We start from the raw sequence: 22,951 nt of genomic DNA, 5'->3' as shown, positions 1-22,951 counted from the left end.
GCACCAATCAACAGAAAATATACCAAGAATAGCTTGTTCATGAAAATAAACTACTTCCTTGTTTTCATAAGCATGCTACTAGAAACACTTATAATTTACGACAAATGCATGTACAAAATTTTTCTGCATTTTAACAAAATGAAATACTTTGCCTGAGAAATAATTATAGTCAGTCTTGGAACATGCCAAAATAATTTTATATTTCAAAGAACACAACATGTATGAATTGTAGATAGATGGACCAATATGATAAAAATAGTCCATAGATGCCTAGATCTTTTATTTCTAACTGCTTTCATGTAATTCATTATTCCTTTGTATGCCTTGGTATTCTTTGATATTTAAATAAAAATTACAGTCTTTTACAAAGGAGTAGATCAATTTCTTGTTAGAGAATATGCTGCCTATCCTGATTATTAGATATTCAGATTATGCAAAATGTGGTTGAAATAATTCAATTGTTATAGAAAATATTATATTAGAAAAGATATAATACTTAATTTAGTATTTTGCTCAATCAGCATACTTTAAAAATGGTAGGTCTGAGAGTCTGCAACGCGCGCTGGGATAGAGACGCAGGGTTACAGTGCTGCAGTTTCTGCCAGCCGCGCAAGCACCACACTCAGGGCTGAATTCTGGGTTAGAGACGGGGGAAGGAAGCAGTCCATCTCGGTTATCCACACCGGTCAGACCACAGAGGAGGCCAGCAGCCACCATGTTGGTAAACTGACGTCACCATACCTGTTTTTGACTGACCGCAGCTCATTCAGCCATAGAACAGGTAATTTCAGGCTGCAATTCGCCTGCGGCTTGCAGACAGATTGCTAGGGTTCAGCGCCTGGGTGCTTCTTAAAATCTGATCTTATCGGAGTGAACACCGAGCGCGGGGCGGCCGAGTTCCGGCTCCCGGAACCGTCCCGGAACCACCCTGGCTCAGGGCTGCGGAGCCTGCGGAGGCTGCTTCTTGGACCCTGCTACTATCAGAGCAAACACCAAGCACTAAGAAGCCGAATTCCAGCTCCCGGAACTGAGCCCGCGGGGACTGCTTCTTGGAGCTTACACTTATAGGAGCTTACACCGAGCACGGAGCGGCCGAGTTCCGGCTCCCGGAACTTCCCTGGACCGGGGCTAGGAGCCCGCGGAAACTGCGTCTCGGTCCGGGTCCTGCTGAGGGCCGGTCAGGACTCACCCGTTGCTTGGGTTGCCCGGCAAGGGGAACGAAATGCTGCCATTCGCATAGGATACCAACATGGCAGAGATCTGATGTCAGCAGAAAGCGGTGGAGGAGAGATCTTCATCAATACCAGCGGTGACATAAGCAGTTGGTCTCCTGGTAAGGGGGGTGAGGCTCAGTCACCCGAGTCTCCTCAATTTGTCCTCGAGCCAGAGGGAAGGAGCCGGGCCGCTGCCAGCCCCCGGAGCAGGCCCAGCGGCTCGCCAGCGTGGTGACCGCGTGACCCCAATTGGAGAGGGGGCGGAGCGGACCCGCCACCCACACCCGCCAGATGGGCAGACCCACGACCCAGTAGTACATGGGCGTGGTAGGAGGGGCAGGGCAGAGCCGCCCTTCGCGCTTGCAAGGTAAACAGACATGTGACAGCCTGGCAGGTCAGGCCCAGTGGCCTGCCACTGTGGTACACACATCATCCCAACTCGAGTAGGGGCAGAGCAGATCCTTCTCCCACGCCCGGATCAGGCCCTGCTGGTGTGGTGGTCATGTGACCCCAATTGGAGTGAGGGCGGAGCGGAACCGCCACCCATGCCCGCAGGGTGAGCAGACCAGTGATCAACCTGCAGATCAGGCCCAGGGGTCCGCAGGCGTGGTAGGAGGGGCAGGGCAGATCCGCCGCCCGCGCCTTCAAGGTAGGCAGACCTACAACAGACCGGCGGATCAGGCCCAGGAGCCTGCCGGTGTGGTACAAACACCACCCTAATTGGAGTAGTGACAGAGCAGAGTCACCTCCCTTGCCAGGAACAGGCCCAGCGTCCTGCAGGCGGGGTAGTCACGACACCCCAATTGGAGTAGGGGCAGAGCAGAGCCTCCACCCGTGCCCGAAAGGTGGGCAGATCTGCGACCGACCAGCGGGACAGGCCCAGTGGCCTGCTGGTACGACAGACACGTCACCCCATTTGGAGTAGGGGCAGAGTAGAGCTGCCGCCCGCGCCTGCAGTGTAGGCAAACCTGCAACCGACCGGCGGATCAGGCCCGGTGGCCTGCCGGCGTGGTACACTCGTCACCCCAATTGGAGTAGGGGCAGAACAGAGCCGCCACCAGCTCCCAGAACAGGCCCAGTGACCTGCTGGCGTGGTAGCCACGACACCCCAATTGGAATAAGGAGAGAGCAGAGCCGCCGCCCACACCTGCAGGAAAGATACGCAAGCAGTATGAAAAGACAAGGAAAGAAAGGACCACAAGCAATGCAGGTCAACGCAACTTTAGAAGAGGTAACAGCTGCAGCAGATGGAAAGTCAGATAAAGAATTCAGGATATACATGCTTCAGATGATGGGGAGTATCAAGGAAGACATTAAACAGCAAAATCAGACAATGAAAGATCACTTCGACAACAAATTACGCAAACAAATCCAGGAAGCAAAGGATCAACTATACAGGGAGATAGAGGTTATAAAAAACAAGCAATCAGAAATCCTAGAAATGCAGGAAGCAATAAACCAACTTAAAAACTCAATGGAGAATACTACCAGCAGAATAGAACACTTAGAAGATAGAACGTCAGACAATGAAGACAAAGTATTTCAACTGGAAAAGAACATAGACAGCTCAGCAAGACTGTTAAGAAACCATGAGCAGAACATCCAAGAAATATGGGATAACATTAAGAGACCAAACTTAAGAGTCATTGGGATACAGGAAGGTACAGAGCTCCAAACCAAAGGAATGAGCAGTCTATTCAATGAAATAATACGAGAAAACTTCCCAGACTTGAAGAATGAGACAGAATCCCAAATCCTAGAAGCCTACAGGACGCCGAATGTGCAAAATCATAAGAGATCCACACCTAGACACATTATAATGAAGATGCCCAACATACAGAATAAGGAGAGAATTTTAAAAGCTACAAGAAAAAGGAAGCAGATTACATTTAGGGGTAAGCCAATCAGGATAACAGCTGATCTTTCAACACAGACTCTGAAAGCTAGAAGATCCTGGAATAACATATTTCAAACACTGAAAGAAAATGGGTTCCAACCAAGAATTGTGTATCCAGTGAAATTAAGCTTCAGGATGGAGAATGAAATTAAAACCTTCCACGATAAACAAAAGTTTAAAGAATTCGCAGCTAGAAAACCATCTCTTCAAAACATCCTCGCCAAAGCATTACAGGAAGAGGAAATGGAAAATAACAATGAAAACCAACAGTGGGAGGTAGGACAGTAAAGGGGGGGGGGATAATCAAAGAGGAAAACAAACCATGTTTAGTAACAGAAATAAACAAATATGGCTGGAACAACAACCCATATCTCAATAATAACCCTAAATGTTAATGGCTTAAACTCACCAATTAAGAGACACAGGCTAGTAGAATGGATCACAAAACAAGACCCAACAATATGCTGCCTACAGGAGACGCATTTGATAGGAAAAGACATACATAGGCTGAAGGTGAAAGGTTGGGAAAAATCATATCACTCATATGGACTTCGGAAACAAGCAGGCGTGTCCATACTCATATCAAATAAAATAGATTTCAAGCCAAAGTTAATCAAAAGAGATAAAGAGGGACACTACATACTGCTTAAGGGAACCATACACCAACAAGACATAACAATCATAAATATTTATGCCCCAAACAATGGTGCAGCTATGTTCGTCAAACAAACTCTTCTCAAGTTCAAGACTCTAATAGACCACCACACCATAATCATGGGAGACTTCAACACACCTCTCTCGCCACTGGACAGATCTTCCAAACAAAAGTTGAATAAGAAAACTATAGAACTCAATAACACTATTAATAACCTAGACCTAATTGACATATAGAGTATACCACCCAACATCAAGCAGTTACACTTTTTTCTCAGCAGCACATGGATCCTTCTCAAAAATAGATCATATATTATGTCACAGGGCAACTCTTAGACAATATAAAGGAGTAGAGATAATACCATGCATCTTATCTGATCATAATGGAATGAAACTGAAAATCAACGATAAAAGAAGGAAGGAAAAAGCATACATCAACTGGAGAATGAACAATAGGTTACTGAATGATCAATGGGTTATAGAAGACATCAAGGAGGAAATTAAAAAATTCTTAGAGATAAATGAAAACACAGACACAACATATCGGAATCTATGGGACACATTGAAAGCAGTTCTAAGAGGAAAATTCATTGCTTGGAGTTCATTCCTTAAAAAAAGAAAAAACCAACAAATAAATGATCTCATACTTCATCTCAAAATCCTTGAAAAAGAAGAGCAAAACAACAGCAAAAGAGGTAGAAGGCAAGAAATAATTAAAATCAGAGCTGAAATTAATGAAATCGAAACAAAAGAAACAATTGAAAAAATTGACAAAACTAAAAGTTGGTTCTTTGAAAAAATAAACAAAATCGACAGACCCTTAGCAATGCTAGCGAAGAGAAGAAGAGAGAGAACTCAAATTACTAGCATACGGGATGAAAAAGGCAATATCACAACAGACACTTCAGAAATACAGAAGATAATCAAAAACTATTTTGAATCCTTATACTCCAATAAATTAGCAGATAGTGAAGGCATAGATAAATTTCTTAAGTCATATGATCTGCCCAGATTGAGTCAGGAGGATATAGAAAACCTAAACAGACCAATATCAATTGAGGAAATAGAAGAAACCATAAAAAGACTACCAACTAAGAAAAGCCCAGGTCCGGATGGGTATACAGCAGAATTTTACAAAACCTTTAAAGAAGAACTAATACCAATACTTTTCAAGCTACTTCAGGAAATAGAAAAGGAGGGAGAACTTCCAAATTCATTCTATGAGGCCAACATCACCCTGATACCTAATCCAGACAAAGACACTTCAAAGAAAGAAAACTACAGACCAATATCTCTAATGAACCTAGATGCAAAAATCCTCAATAAAATTCTGGCGAATCGGATACAAAAACATATCAAAAAAATTGTACACCATGATCAAGTAGGATTCATCCCTGGGATGCAAGGCTGGTTCAATATACGGAAATCAATAAATGTTATTCACCACATCAATAGACTTAAAAATAAGAACCATATGATCATCTCGATAGATGCGGAAAAAGCATTCGACAAAGTACAGCATCCCTTTATGTTCAAAACTCTAGAAAAACTAGGGATAACAGGAACATACCTCAATATTGTAAAAGCAATCTATGCTAAGCCTCAGGCTAGCATCATTCTGAATGGAGAAAAACTGAAGGCATTCCCTCTAAAATCTGGAACAAGACAGGGATGTCCTCTCTCTCCACTTCTCTTCAACATAGTTCTCGAAACACTGGCCAGAGCAATTAGACAGACGAAAGAAATTAAAGGCATAAAAATAGGAAAAGAAGAAATTAAATTATCACTATTTGCAGATGATATGATTCTATATCTAGCAGACCCAAAAGGCTCTACATAGAAACTATTAGAGCTAAAAAATGAATTCAGCAAAGTGGCAGGATTTAAAATCAACATGCATAAATCAAAGGCATTCCTGTATATCAGCGACAAATCCTCTGAAATGGAAATGAGGACAACCACTCCATTCAAAATATCTTCAAAAAAAATAAAATACTTGGGAATCAACCTAACAAAAGAGGTGAAAGACTTATACAATGAAAACTACAGAACCCTCAAGAGAGAAATAGAAGAAGATCTTAGAAGATGGAAAAATATACCCTGTTCATGGATAGGCAGAACTAACATCATCAAAATGGCGATATTACCAAAAGTTCTCTATAGGTTTAATGCAATGCCAATCAAAATCCCAACGGCATTTCTTGTAGAAATAGAGAAAGCAATCATGAAATTCCTATGGAAAAATAAAAGACCCAGAATAGCAAAAACAATGCTAAGCAAGAAGTGTGAATCAGGCGGTATAGCGATACCAGACTTCAAACTATACTACAGAGCAATAGTAACAAAAACAGCATGGTACTGGTACCAAAACAGGCGGGTGGACCAATGGTACAGAATAGAGGACACAGAAACCAATCCACAAAACTACAACTATCTTATATTTGATAAAGGGGCTAAAAGCATGCAATGGAGGAAGGATAGCATCTTCAACAAATGGTGCTGGGAAAACTGGAAATCCATATGCAACAAAATGAAACTGAATCCCTTTCTCTCGCCATGCACCAAAGTGAATTCAAAATGGATCAAGGAGCTTGATATCAAATCAGAGACGCGCCGTCTGATAGAAGAAAAAGTTGGCTACGATCTACATACTGTGGGGTCGGGCTCCAAATTCCTCAATAGGACACCCATAGCACAAAAGTTAATAACTAGAATCAACAAATGGGACTTACTCAAACTAAAAATTTTTTCTCAGCAAAAGAAACAATAAGAGAGGTAAATAGGGAGCCTACACCCTGGGAACAAATCTTTACTCCTCACACTTCAGATAGAGCCCTAATATCCAGAGTATACAAAGAACTCAAAAAATTAGACAATAAGAGAACAAACAACCCAATCAACAAATGGGCCAAGGACCTGAACAGACACTTCACAGAGGAGGACATACAGTCAATCAACAAGTACATGAAAAAATGCTCAACATCTCTAGCTGTCAGAGAAATGCAAATCAAAACCACCCTAAGATACCATCTCACTCCAGTAAGATTGGCAGCCATTAGGAAGTCAAACAACAACAAGTGCTGGCGAGGATGTGGGGAAAAGGGTACACTTGTACATTGCTGGTGGGACTGCAGATTGGTGCAGCCAATTTGGAAAGCAGTATGGAGATTTCTTGGAAAGCTGGGAATGGAGCCACCATTTGACCCAGCTATTCCCCTTCTTGGTCTATTCCCTAAAGACCTAAAAAGAGCATGCTACAGGGACACTGCTACATCGATGTTCATAGCAGCACAGTTCACAATAGCAAGACTGTGGAACCAACCTAGATGCCCTTCAATAGACGAATGGATAAAAAAAAATGTGGCATTTATACACAATGGAGTATTACTCTGCATTAAAAAATGACAAAATCATAGAATTTACAGGGAAATGGATGGCATTAGAGCAGATTATGCTAAGTGAAGCTAGCCAATCCCTAAAAAACAAATGCCAAATGTCTTCTTTGATATAAGGAAAGTAACTAAGAACAGAGTAGGGACGAAGAACAGGAGAAGAAGATTAACATTTAACAGGGATGAGAGGTGGGAGGGAAAGGGAGAGAGAAGGGAAATTGCACGGTAGTGGAAGGAGACCCTCAGGGTTATACAGTGGAGGGGGTAGAGAGAGAGGAGGGGAGGGGAGGGGAGAGGTGGGGAGGGGGAGGGTGGATGATGGGAAAGGCAGCGGAGCACAACAGACACTAGTATGGCAATTTGTAAATCAATGGATGTGTAACTGATGTGAATCTGCAATCTGTGTATGGGGTGAAGGTGGGAGTTCATAACCCCCTTGAATCAAAGTGTGGAATATGATATGTCAAGAAATTTGTAATGTTTTGAACAACCCACAATAAAAAATTTAAAAAAAAAAAAAGACTTAATGAAAGATTTGAATAGTGAATACTTTGGCAAGATTAAAGCAGAGAACAGATTTCATAAATTGGAACAAAAATGTTCATCACACCTAGATGGATATTCAGCCTTCATGGAAAATTATCTATTTTTAAGTTCATAAGCATGCTCACGCATGTGCATGCATGTGCGCGTGCGCGCACGCGCACACACACACACACACACACACACACAGAGCTGTCTAGTCTAGAGGCCAGACACCATGATTGGTACCAGTACCAGGGGGGAAAATATATCCCACCTCTTTAAGGGTATCAGTTGTAAGATACTCAGGGAAGACTTCCCAGATATCTAAAAGCACTATTGAAGAACAGGGGGACAGAGAAGAAAAAGAAAAAATAAAATAAAATAAAATAAAAATGGTAGGTCTGACCAAAGACACTAATAACATTTGAATTTGATATTTATAGATATAAAATTATATGCATGAGATTTTTTGTAAATATAAAGTGTTATGTGGCTAGCAGACTCTGATACACATTCAACTTATTATCCAAATATATACAGATAGAAAGGATAAAGATTTAAAATAGAATTGAAAGCAAGAACAGAAAGAATCTTTGCAGATATTGGAGGTTTTTCTGAACCCATTAGATGATGGAGTCAGAGTGAGACCTTTATATACAGGTTTATTCCATGGAATAAATAGACTTTGTGTCATAAAATATTAGTTACATAAAATAACCAGGCAAACATTTAATCTCTTCCTTATTTTCCACCACTGTTCTCAGAGACTCAGGAACTACACCACAAAGAAAACTGGCCAGTAAAACCTTTGATTTATGATTCTCACACATGTAACTGCTCATCTGCAAGACCAAATATCAGAAGTAGCATGGTATATGTCTAAAAATAACTTTGGATTCAGCTTTGCTATCTTGAGTATGAAGGTAACAAGGAGACTTATCCACACATATAAAGATCCAAAAGTTACATCACTTATACCTGTGCAGTCCTTTAAATAATCACTCAAAGATTGAGTTTATCCTAGAAGACTTGAAACAAAGAGCTTAAAAATGAAGAAATTGTGTAATGAAATTAAAAAAAAAAAATAGTGGTGGTGGGGTCTCTGACTGTACATTGCATGTTTAAGTGTTTATTCATAAATAGGGAATAAAGCAAATTTTAAAAGGAAAATAGCATGGAAAGTAAGAAGTATAGTATCTTTATATGTGCTTAAATTCTCCTGTTAGTAGGGCATTCTGGTAATGAGAAGAGTAACATTACATTTTGAAAGGGGCAGTACTCAGAAGACTTCTTTTCATTATAAGAATGTGGATAGCAGCAGCGCATAATATAAATTGTTCTTTCACATTCTATCTTGCTGCAAAGTATAAGACAATCAGGCAGTACAGAAAGGGAAACAGGGTATCTCATTAGAGTAAAGGGCCACTGGATTAAAAAAAAACAAAAAAACAGAAACCCCAAACTGGAAGTTTGAACTGAGCCTATAATCAACTCAAATTGATTTCCAGAGTTGCTGCAGATCTAAGATAATAATTCTGCAACTTAATGGCAAGACACAATGTCAGCCCTGCACCCCTGTGTCTTTGTAAACACTGTACTTATTTTCCTTGGTTTTCATCCAAAACAAAAGTGAGTCCAATAGGAAATACGAAAAAAATAAAGGAAAAGAAAGAAGAAAAACACAAATATATTTAAAACTTTGCAAAGGATAAGTGCAAAAGTTGACACAACTCAGTTTGTTCAATAAAATATGGTAAAAAAATGTGATATTTATAAAGATGACAGAATAGCAAAACTAGAAAGTGAGTTAGCATATAAAAGCAACAGGAAGAGAAAATAGAAAGGAGGATCAGAGAGAGACAGAAAGAGAAAGAAACAGACACAGAAATAGAGAAAGTTTAAAAAATGAATTCAGGAACACATTGCATACATGAAAATAAATAGCATAGTGCACCTCATAAGTAATACAACTATTGTTTATCAACTAAAAATAAAAATTACTCAGAAAATGTGTTTATCTGTGCTCACCACATAAAAGGTATGTGAGGTAATAAATAACTTAAGTAGCTTGATTCAGTCATTCCACAATGTATGCATATATCAAAACATCGTGTAATACTTGCCAAATAAAAGTTTTGAAATTAAAAGAAATATTTAAAAAGATCAGATTGATCAAAGTCTTTATATTAGAGGTATTAATGGGCAAAACAGTCAATTGATAATTAAAGTGACATGGGGGAAAATTTTGAAAATAAATTCCTGAATGAGGAAGAAACAAAAGATAAATAAAAAATAAAGAAGAAAATATTCAAATAGCACCAGGTATATAATGAGGAAAGTTAATACAAAGCCAAATATGGGTAAATTGAGAGTGAAAAAGAGATTAAAAAAAACAAAGATAATCAGATGAAAATTAGAAATGTTCCAGAGATGAAAAAAAAAACCTCAATATATAAATGGAATTGGCTCATCACATCCAAACATTATCATTCCTACAGTTTGGCACATCCTAGTTAAATTCAAGAATAATGTAAAACAAAATTGTACATTGCCCTACAGAATTAGCAAGTTCAAATGCTAAGGTGTGATGATAAAATAGGTCACAAAGATTAGTTTAAATGAAAAAAAAGGACACTGTTGATCAATCTACAATATTCTAAAGGAAAACAAAAATAAAATGCATTATAAAAATAATTTGTAGTTTATGTGATAATAAAAATAACAAAATTATAATTAATAACACCATAAGGATATATTTTTAAGAGAACAGAAAGATTAAAGACTTTACTAGGAAAATCTTAGTGGGAATAAAATAATTTATATTTCCTTCGTTTTTACATACATAATTACAGAAATAATTTTTTAAAAATACCTTTGTTGAATTAAAAGAGGACTCTCTTGAAGAACACAGAGCAAGGTGTGTACCTTCAAAAGTAGTAATAAGGATGAGAAAAAGCTTATACAGCTGATGTGCAGAATTAGACAACAAAAGAAAGAAAAAAAGGGTCAAGATACAACCTATATAAATGTTTTATAAAACATGAAAAATTAGTGATTATATGTGAGAATAATTTCTAGTGGGTTTTTTGGGGGGCTGGGTACTGTGGATTGAATTCAGGGGCACCCAATCACTAAGCCACATACCTAGCCCTATTTTGTATTTTGTTTAGACAAGGGTCTCAATGAGTTGCTTAGCACCTTGAAGTTGCTGAGGTTGACTTTGAACTCATGATCCTCCTGTCTTAGCCTCCTGAGCTGAGGGATTACAGCCTTGTGCCACTGCTTCCCGGCTCTAGTGGTTCTTAAAACACAATTATATATAAAGCTAACTATTTTACATCCTGTAAATCGAAAGAAACCCTACATTTAAAATAACAGCTACAATATTAAAAATATTTTATGGAAATATATTTGGACATTTTTTAGAAATTAAGATAACAAATTTAAAATGAAATAAAAATAGCACTTAAAGATCATTTTTATATATAAAAGTCACAATATGTATATTTCAAATTGATAGTATTCTGAAGACATATAAATTGCTGAAATTTTACAATTGAAAAAGTATAAAGTTATGTCAGTATACACCAATCTAATCACACTAAAAATGGAAAGGATCAAATGTAAGAATTTGTTATTAAAATAATGATTGAGGTGTAAGGATTATTTACAAAATCAACACCAAGTTCTCAGTTTTGAGAGATTAATAAGCAAAAGGGAAGCAGAGATTATACATTTTAAACAATATTAGGAAGGTTTATTTATTGAAAGTTGTGTCACAAAAATAAATAATACATTTTCATACCTAGAGCTGGTGATACTTAAATTGTCTATACATTAGTCAACAGGGCTAAATATCTGTCTCACAAATAAAAATAAGTCAATGTAAAAAAAACTAGAAAATAACTAGCATTGCTTTAAAATTTTAAAAATCAACACTTACAAACAGGCAAAACCATACCATTCTCTTTAATAAATCTAGTGCCAAAATAGACAACAAAACAGCGAATAAAATCCATTTGAAAATGTTCAATGATCAGAATTGTATGCATCAGAATTTGATAGCATGACCTTATATACTTTCATTTTGCTACAAGAAAGGATATTTTAAAATTTAAAATTTATATTTAGTAATATAAATGTTATAATAATATATGTTTAGAAGATACAACTTAATAAATATTAAACGAGGAAAACGAGTTCATGATTAAAAATCTGGAGATATAATAGTATATTCAGTAAATACTTCTTTGAGTCATTTTTGAAACAATAAATATATGAAAACCTCTGTGAAACAAAACCAAGAAAGAAGGAATGTGTGTATGTTCATGTAAATATATATATTTGACATCAGGTTTTTGGTTTGTTTGCTTGCTTTGGTGCTAGGGATTGAACCCAGGGGTGCTTTACCACAGCCTTCATCCTTTTCGAGACACGGTATGGCTAAGTGGCTGAGTCTGGCCTTGAACTTGGCGATCTTCCTGCTTCATCCTCCCCAGTCTCTGGGTTAAAGGCTCATGCCAATGTGTCATGTTTTGCACCAGCATTCAAGAAAGATAAGAATGCACAGAAAATCAAAGATTTTATAAGACTAATTTTATGTAATGTTGAATATCTTATAAAACTGATTCATTTCTAAAAATACATATTTTTAATACTATTTCATGAAGAGAAGGATTATTTCAATAGATCCATGACCACAAAAGTTATATAAAAATGATTAAAAATATATCTTCTTTCAAAAGTTATGGGATTGAAGAATTATAAGGATAAAATCAAGGCATTATTTCCATACTTACGTAGTTTAAAATAGAGCATGATTCAGAAACAACCAAAAGCTTTGCAATATAATTTTAAAATCATGTTTAATTTCACTAATAAAAATTGCAAAAGTGTTAACTTGCTTTCTTTAGAGTTATTGGTACAAATACTTAATATTTTATAACCAATTTACTTCAGTTGTACATTACCATTAAATTTCATGAAACAGAAATAAAATTTCTATTCCTAGAAATAATTTCTAGTAGTAAAACAATGATGGTTGAAAATTAGAACACCTCATAAAATTAGTCTACTTTATGAATAAGTTAAAAGAAATCATCTCCATAGATGTGCCATAATGACATCATCATAAATTGATAGCAATAGAGTATTTGCTTGATAAGGTAAACAAATGCACAGATAAAATCAACTGCTATTGTTGCATATAATGATGCAGACAATCAACCAAACTTCTGCCTATGAGGTTAGAAATCCAAAAGAGGAAAAATAAACTAAATTTTAAAAATGAAGAACCAAATGCTTTTAAAAACCTCTTTTTGTTTTTATCATGCATCAGGCAATCCACTCCCTAGTTCTCTGTAACCAAATCATCTTTGATCTTGTTCCCTAAGGTCACATGTTCTCCACACTGGTGGGTGTTGGATAACGCTAGTGTTCATTCAATCTATAGTTCCCCAACATTTAGATTTCTCTTCATATTCCATAGGCTGAAACCTTTGAATCAGAAAGGTCCATCCTCTGATTTCCACCCAAGCAGATGGAAAATGAGGCTGCTTCTCCCCATTGCTTCTGCTACTAGGACTGTATACGGCCTTTCCTATTTTGTTTTTTTATTTTGCTGGATCCATCCAGAGGTTCAACTTCAAGAATGGTTGAATGTTTTAAATATAATTGAAATTGGATACACTGTACATATATAAAGTATACAAAAATTTGATGGAGAAGCATAGGTATTGACGAAACCAATAATATAATCACAATTGTGAATGTATTTCCTACCCTGAGAACTTTCTTTGTGGCCTCATTTAGTACTCCTATCTCTAATTTCCTTCTTTACCAGGAAACAACTGATCTTCTATCACTATAGATCAGTTTGCATATCCTAAATTTTTACTAGAAATTGTATGGAACCATATAGAAGTTTCTCTTTTTCATTTGGCTTCTTCCATTCAGCTTGCATATTTTGAGATTAATCTATATCCTAGCATCAATAGTGTGTTCTTTTTTATTATTGAGTAGTGTCCCACTATATGGAGACACCAGAATTTATCCATTAACTTGATGATGGCCATTTGGATTATTTCCAGTTGGTTATTAAAAATAAAGCCGCTATATCTTTGTGTACAGTCTTTGTAAGGCATGCACTTTCCATATCTCTTGGTTAAATACCTACAAATAAAATGACTATGTTACAAGGCTGCTTTCACATTTCACCTTTTAAAAAAACTACCAAATATATTTTCAAAATGATTTTACAACTTTATGTTTCCACCAACAATTTATGAAAGTCCCTATTCATATCTTTTTTAATTTTGGGTTGTAATCCATTATTTTTAATTTACCTATTACTCTTAGTCTGTAGTTTATATTTTCTTTCTCTTAATAATGCTTTTAAAAATATAAGATTTATTTTAATTATGTCCAGTTTATTACTTTGTTCATGAATCAGACCTTTGTGATGGTCATATCATCTGTCATATCTAAGATATTTTCACCTAATAGAAGATTTTAAAGATACTCATTCTTCCATGCTTTGTTGTAAAAGGTGTTACGGTTTTAGATTTCTCATTTATGTCTACTTATGTTATAGTTTTAGAATTCTCAGGTTTATGATACATAGAATCAAATTGATTTGAGTGTAGGATTTTGTTGTTGTTTGATGTACAGATATCAATCATTTACTGAAAATATTTTGCTTTATCCTTTGAACTGCATTGCACTAATGTCAAAGACTAGATATATGTGTGCTTGGGTTTATTTCTGGATTCTATCCTATTCCAGTGATCTGCTTGTTTATCTTGATGCCAATTTTAAAATGCGACAGGTAATATTAGAGTTGTTGTATATTTCCTTATATTCTCTAACTGATGGTCATATCATATGCAAATAAAATTAGTTTTATATATTTTTATCTAAAACATAGATCTTTTATTTTGTTTTCCTGACTTATTCCACTGGCTAAAACTTTTGTATAATGTTAAGTAGAAAGGTGATAACTCATACCTGTGTATTGTTCATGATCTTAGGTGAAAGCATCAATTTGTTCCTTTATTGATAATATTAGTAATCATTTTCATAGATTTTCAAGATTGATTTAAGAAGCTTCCTAGTGCTCCTACTTTGTTGAATTTTTATTAGAAAATAGACGTTCGATTTTTGTCAAGAGTTTTATCTGCATGTATTTAGATGATTATATTCAAATTATATGATGAATTACATTGATTGATTTGGGAATACTATATCAACATGCATTCCTGTGATAAAGATTTATCTTGGTTATGATTATTTATTTTTAGTATGACTTGCTAAAATGTGTATAGAATTTTTGCACATATATTTGTGAGATGTGTTTACCTAGAGTTTTCTTTTCTATAATTTATTTATTCATTTTTTTATTTTGGTACCAGGGTTTGAACCCAGAGGCACTTAACCACTAAGCCATATCCCCAGCCCTTTTTTGTATTTTATTTAAAGACAAGTTCTTCCTGATTTGCTTAGGGTCTCACCTAGTTTCTAAGGCTGGCTTTGAACTCACAATCCTCTTGCCTCAGCCTCCCATGCCACTGGGATGATGATTTCCTCTTTATATGGGTTGGACCATATTTTTTTCTTTTCAATTTTCTCTTCAGTCTTCTTCATTTTGTGTAGAATTTTTATTATTTCTTTCTGTTTGGTACAATTTACCAGTGATCCTACCAACACATGGATGTTTACTTGTGGAAGGTCTACATTTACATACTTAATTTTATAAATAAACATAGGGATATTCAGTAATCATTTTTCTGTAAACTTTTGTAGCTTGTGTCTTTGAAGTGATTGGTAAATTTTATCTAAATTATCAAATTATTTGGCAAAACATGTTTTTAGCATTCCATATTATGTTTTGAAGATGTGAGATCTCACCTCTCTCATTCCAGTTATTGATAATTTCTGTGCACGTCTTAAATATTTTCAAATCTGTCTAATTAGATGTTTCTCAATTGTATTGCTTTCTCAAGGAATCAGCTATTTTTTTTTTCATTTTCTCTGTAGTTTTCTATTTTTTTATTTGATAAATTCAATTTTAGTCTTTATTAGGTTCTGTTTAGTTTGGGTATGATCTGCTCTTTTTTAAAAAAAAATATTAAAGTATAAACTTGGCCATTTGATGTGAGACACTTCTTTTTTTCTAATGTAGACTAATATTTCTATAAATTTCCCTTTCTGGTTGTGGTTTTATTTTTTTCAGGGCCTGTCGTCATAGTCTTCTTCCAGATAATCTGCATGTCACACCTTTCTATAGTCTTAAGAATTGAAAAAAAAATTGTCTAAGTCTATATCTGCATTCGCACACAGTGTATACATGTACATACACATATACATATAATCTTGTATATTTTCTATAATAACATCATAGCATATTCTAAATAGCATGCCACATATACTATTCTAGGCTTAAAATACTGTTAACACTAATAGACATCACCAAAAGTAGTGATGTCTAAGGTTGTAAGTTTGGACATCAGAAGCAGAATAACACATGACAATAATTGCTATCATTTGTTAAGAACAGTCATTATGTACCAAAGACTACCTGCTGTCTTCATAGCACCCTGTAGGATACAAAGAGAATCATTATTTTATAGATAATAAAACATGTTGGTATAGCCTATAAAGTCTGTTCATGATCCCAGAGCTGAAGCATGGCAAGCCTAGTATTTGAGTCCTAGGTTTTTCTAAAGAAAGAAGTGGGGGAGAAAAGTATTTTCTTTTTAATTTTAGCTTCTCCATGTCAGTCTGTGGCATTTGTTCAGATTTGTTCAGATTTCATTACCTGTGAGCCTCAAACTCAATTGGAAGAAATCTTTTATCAAGAGTTTAACCATATCTCTTCCATATAATAGGGGAAAATTCTACCATCCGTGAAAATTGCTTCCTCCAATAGAGCATGTCATCTGAAAAACTCTTCTTAGAGTGTAGAAAATTACAGAAGTGTCTTGCCAGATTCCAAATTTTTTTTTCCCCAGAGGCTAGTTTCTTCCTGCACATTTTCATTCACTGCACTCAAAACCATTTTTTTTTTCCTTTTTATTTTCCCCTGACTCTTCTTCTCTGCAGAGTTTCTAATGCTGAACTAAGTGCAAGCACTTTTTCACTCAGTTCTCTTCCCTTTCCATACATGTCCAAGGTAAGCAAGCAAAGGCATATTCCTAAATCCACTGATTCCTAACTGCATATTAAGTATTCTCAAAGCTGGTGGGTGGATGCTATTTGTGTTCTCCAACTCCAATAAATCAGATATTCCACAGGAAATTCTACCATGTACTTACTTCACCCCATATTGTTACTCCTTCAGATGTCTCTATGACTACAATACCACAATAGTAACACAAAACTTACTTATTTATTTTCATTTTTTCCTGGGACTTGAATTCTATTGTCTGTCATCTGCAGAAACTTCTCAATCCTTGATAAGTGAAATATATTATCAACTTCATTAACAAAATTCTGGTACGAATTAGTGAAATACCTACATGCAAGTTGGCATGGTTCTCATTTAACTTTGAGATACCTACCTATCTCTGTATAGGTGATCAAGATATAACTTATCTCTGTGTAGATTATATCTTGATTACTATGTATGACATCTGACTTTTGAAGTTCTAGGATTCACAGTGAGAGGTCTTGGGGTAATGAAATGTATTCCAAGACCAGATTCTGTGTTGTTCTCAGTCATGGTGGTTTTACTTTTACATCCCCTGTGGGTCATTTTGCAAGATCTGGAGACACAGTTGTCTCTATTGAAGGATGAGGATTGATGCTAAAATCTACAGAAGCCAGTCATGTGGCCTACAGTATTCACTCCCTTCTCCTCACCATTTATCTAGCCTAAAATGTCAACAGTGCTGAGGATCTTTTAACAGGTCTTTTCCTAGTTCAGGAGTTTTATTTATTTATTTATTTGCTATGGCAATGTAGATGGAAGAAAAGTTGACTTGACATTTGTAAGTCTCTGAAGGAAAGGGAGATTTTCCTGGTCTTTGTTTTCTACACAATTACCTGAACCTGCCCAGCTATGCCACATGTTACTCTTGTCTCTGGGATGTAAAAAGATAAAGGTGAGGTGAAAATAAAGAATACTAATAAAAAAGAAAACCTTCATTAGCTGTCTAGTTCTGTTATTATTTTTGTTCCTAACCATATTTTTGGAAAATAGCAGTGGACAACATGTGCCTCAGACAGCTTTTCACCCCTTTAAAGCCTAGAGATAGTCACTGTAAATAGACAGCTACAGAAGAACTTTCAATTAAACTATTTCTTTGCCCAGTGCATTGTTTACATTTTGGTTGACTTCACAGACACAGTGCAAACTGTAGGTCTCCACAGTCCCCACAAAATAATAATACTTATTATTTATACATTGCCACTTTGTGTACCATGTATATTACTTACCTCCCTTGCATGTGAGTTTGCCTCAGCTTAGTTAAAAGTAAACTATAGTCAAAATTAAACAGAGCACACACTTAACAATTTGTCCTAAACTCACATGCTTATTTTGGTTTTAATGTTCTCACTACTCCAGAGATAATAAGAGGTAGATGAAACCTAATAAGATATAATAAAGAAAGAAAAATTTTTCTTTATATAGTTCAGAGCAACTTGTCTAATTCTGCTTCCCCAGAGTAGGAACACTTTTAATTGGGAATTGCTGTCAGACCATCTTATTGTATCTTCCTCTTTCAGAGGAATGTTGTTATCTATTGAAAATACTCTTCCATCATTTAGAATGTTCCATGTTCTTGACCCAAATAATCCACAGTAATCCTTTTCCTTCTCAGGACAATTGCAGAACCAAGAGAAGGGGAAGTTGGTGAGCAATCTCAGAGCTTCTAATTGATCAATATCATTTAGACAGATTGGTCAATAAATTTAAATGAATAATGTGAATTGAAGTGATGAGGATGGGTTGGAAGTCAGGGGCAAAGCTTGTATTGTTTATTAAACCAAAGATAATAGTTTCAAGCAAAATTGTAATTAATATCAGTATATTATTATTTTTGGTTGTAAGATGCACCTTATAAATAAAGCCATATAAATACATAAACACAAATTTGCATTTATATTAACATAAAAATACAAAAAATGGAAAAGAAATGAATTATATTGTGAACAAAAATTAAAAATATGCAATACATTTTAAAATAAAATTTCTCTAATATGCATATGTTGTAGTGTTTTACTACACATTTTACTCATAAAAATCTATAGAATTTTATCATATCCTAAGATGAAAGATTTAGAATATGAACAATATTAATACCCTCTGGAATATTCTTTAAAAATAAAACAAGTCCAACAAATATATTAAAGTCATTTTATTAGATTACCAACATAATTTTAAAGATCATTTTTATATCCTCAAACATCTCACTTGTCAACCAAAGGAGAGTTATTTTAGTAAGTTAAAAACAATGAGGTAAGTTTTTGTTTACTGTCATGGAAGAACGTCTGAAGCATATTATGTGAAACAAAAGCATATAGACAAACAAGAATTAGGTGAATATAGCTCGTATAATATTATTAGAAAAGAAAAATATATTCATAGAAACTATTCAGAAGAACACAAAACAGAGTATTAACAATGAGTTTTGCTAGAATACATATTTCTAGATTATATTTTTGGAGAAGATAAAAGGCAATAGAAACACCATAGTAGGAATGAACCCCATGTATATATTTATATTTTTCAATAATTGGTTGAAAATTATAGCCAAAAAAACCTTTAAATAATAACAATGAAACATAATTCAATCTACTTGATTAACTAAAATTGCATAGCAAAACCACCAGCAAGTTGAAAAGTTTAACAGAAGAGTATGTCTTTATACATATTTGTATATATGTAGAATACATATGTGAAAATGTAAGTCATGCTCACACTACATAAATATATATGCACAAAATATTAATGTTAATATATGTTTATATAAGTAACTACTGACAGCTTTATAAATTAATAAAATGTAATCATTGCAATTAAATGACAAATGAGTTTGGAGAAATGTTTAAAAGTTAGTTGAATTAATGATTTTCATGCTGAAATGATAAATAAATAAAAAACAATCATCATGAAACTATTAAATGAAAACAAAAGTGAATATTTATTTAATATGTCCTATAGGGAACTTTGGTATCATGCAACAAAGAAATTATAATATAAATAGAATAAATTAAATGAATAAAAATAATTTTCTTACTATACAGCAAAAATTTCACTGAAAATAAAACACTTTATTATGCTTACTGAAGCAAAAGAATTAATAAACTATTTAAATTCTATTATTAGTCAACAAAATTGTGAACAGGCAAAGAAAATTAACATAAATTATAGAAATTAGAATATACAATATAAAAAGTAGTTTTATGCTTCATTAATATTCAAAGTGGCCAATATCAAAAGAATAAGAAAATACATTTGAGCTTAACTGAAACATATCACCAAAAAGGAAAAACACCTAAAAATTTTTAAATGGAGAAGATGAATTGAAATGTCATGATAAATTATGAATCATCAAGTACTTTGGAAAAATATAAGTTCAAAAGATCATATTGCATATGTTTATTCCCCAAATATTTTTATAGCCAACAAAATAGAACTGGAACCCATGTACAGTAAAGTAACATAATTCACTAAAATTATATATACATGAATGCTTATTGATACAGAAAATTCTCAAAATATAATAAATTAAAATGAACACCTACATTATTTGGGGGTAATAATAATACATATACACACATATATGAGGAAAATGATAAGAAAAATATATAAAGGTAGTCTTCATTTTTAGTTTCACACATTTTCTCATTTTGAACATACATTTTTATTTAAAAGATATTAGTGAGAACAGTTTGTAATAAATATGTATATATTAAAAACTGATCAAATCAAAATTAGTTAATCGATAGCTTTGTACTTTAAAAAATGAAGCAAACTTACTAAACTCTCTAAACTAATTTTATCAAGAAATTTTTAAAGAAGATGATCTATTCATGGTTAAAAAGCTAAAAATTACGAAGAAATAAAATTTGGGAATGCATTTACTTATTCATTATAAAATATTTATTAAATTCCTATTATATATATAAGATATGGAGTGAGTTACTGTTGTTTTAAAGTTCAACATAAACATCATCATTAAATCATCTTCCTTTGGGCATATAAGATTTAAGTAAGAATGACAGATATTAAAGAAATCATTGTGAAAAAAAGTTATAATCTCACTTGCACATGTGAGGATAATTATAAAAGTTATAATCTCACTTGCACACGTGAGGACACAGGATAATTAGATGGTGATGAACAAGAAGGAAACAGGGAAGTTTAAACACACTAGGATTTTAGCAATTGCTTCCTTGGGAGGTGATGAATGGAAAGTATGGGGAAGAGGTGAGTACCTTTGTGGAGTGGGGCTTTATACCAAGATAGGTAGCGAGTGCAGAGAGTGCAGAGGACTCCTTGGATACAGAATTGAGAGCAAGGAGACAGTGGTGTGAATGTATGGGAAGGCACAGCCAGATTATCCTGTTTTGTTTGTTTTTTTTTTCGTTATTTAATGGTTTAGATACTCATTCTAATGAACAGGGCTCCACTAAAGGGCTTAAATAAATAAAGGAAGAGGAAGAGACTAAGCATTTGTTTTGAAAGACTGTACCTTGTCTGCAGTCCAGAAAGCAAATCTGATGAAACAAAACATGAGTTAGAATAAATAGGACAAAAAGGAGGCACTAATAAAGGTAGTGAGCAACGAGTGGAGTTGAAGATATTCAGGAGGTAAAAATCAACTGGATGCTAAGGCAGGTTACTTCAGGAGTGGGAGAGCAAGGAAAGGGTCAAAGATGAATTCCTACAACTGAATTACCTAAATTGGCAGCTTCACTTGAAAGACAAGAGACTTGGGAAGAAAAACACATTTGGAAAGAAAGATCCTAGTTTGTATATGGAAAGGGACTTTAAGCGGTCTCTAAAATATCTGAATTCAGATGTAAATAAGGAATTGGCATATATGTGGGGACCATAGAGAAGACATGCAATCAATACCCTATTTATCTTTAGTAAATAAATTATCATCTTTTCCATATTTGCAAATGAGAAAGACTAAGAAAGAGGGGTAGAGAGATGATTTAGTAGTAGAAGGAGAGAGAACAAATAAGCAGTAATAAGGAAAATGTAATACTTAGAGGAATTTGAGCTTACAAAGGAAATGGAAAGTAATTCTCACATTTAGAGGCCCAAAGAGGAGAACATATGAAGAAGGAAGAACATATCCAGTGTTGAATATTATTGAAATATCAAAGTAAAGTCAAGCATAAAATAGTTATCAAATTTAATGATAATGAGGTCAGTGGCAACTGGGTTAAAGAAATTGAAATTGAGCAATTGATGGGGAAATTCAGATTGGAGTACAATCTTCTGGAATTATTTCTAAGAAAGGGAGAGAAAAGATAGTGATGGAGTAGAATAGGAATTCAGGTTGTGGGAAAAATCTTTTTTTTCGTTTTTGAAAGGTAATAGTTATGAAAGTGATATAAACTAGGGTCAGCAAACCAGCACATGTGCCAAATTCAGCCTGTTTTTGTAAATAAGCCTTTATATTTGTACACAGTTATATTCATTTCTTCTACATTTTTCATGGCTTCTTTCATGCTACAATCGCAAAGTTGATGTGCCCTAGACTATATGGCCCATAACATCTAAAATATTTACTACCTTGTGTTTTCAGAAAGAGTTTGCTGACCCCTGATCCAGGTCAAAGAAATGATTTGGCTATATAAGAGAGAGAAAAGTAACTAGTAAGGTAAATTTACCTAGAAAGAGAGTATTGATAGGAGTCATTCAGACATGGGTAGTATAGAACATAGATAATATTATCTGTTATTTGAAGGAAATTCTCCTCAGGGTCTTTAAAAAAAAAGTCTACAGACCTTAAGATCATTAGCAATTGTAAGCAAGATTAAATGAACAAAAGTGATATGCAAAAAGCAAGACTAAAGGAAAAATATATATTGAAAGAATTTAACATTTTAAGGAAAAAAATACATTTAATGATCCAAACATCTTACTTGGGTTGTGTGTACAGATGCAAGAGCTCATGAGTCTCATTTACAATTTTCAGCATCATGGTCCATACTCCATTGAATGAACAAACACATAACCAGAAAAGATATTTAAGAGTAACTTTGACATAAAATTTATAATATTTTCTCAATATATCTAATAAGGGGCT

The sequence above is a fragment of the Marmota monax genome, unplaced genomic scaffold, assembly GCF_021218885.2.
Source record: "Marmota monax isolate L192 unplaced genomic scaffold, Marmota_monax_Labrador192_F-V1.1 WCK01_AAM20220418_F8-fsc00106, whole genome shotgun sequence".
Taxonomy (NCBI): domain Eukaryota; kingdom Metazoa; phylum Chordata; class Mammalia; order Rodentia; family Sciuridae; genus Marmota; species Marmota monax.
The sequence above is the reverse complement of the archived record's forward strand: the minus strand, read 5'-3'. Positions refer to the sequence as shown.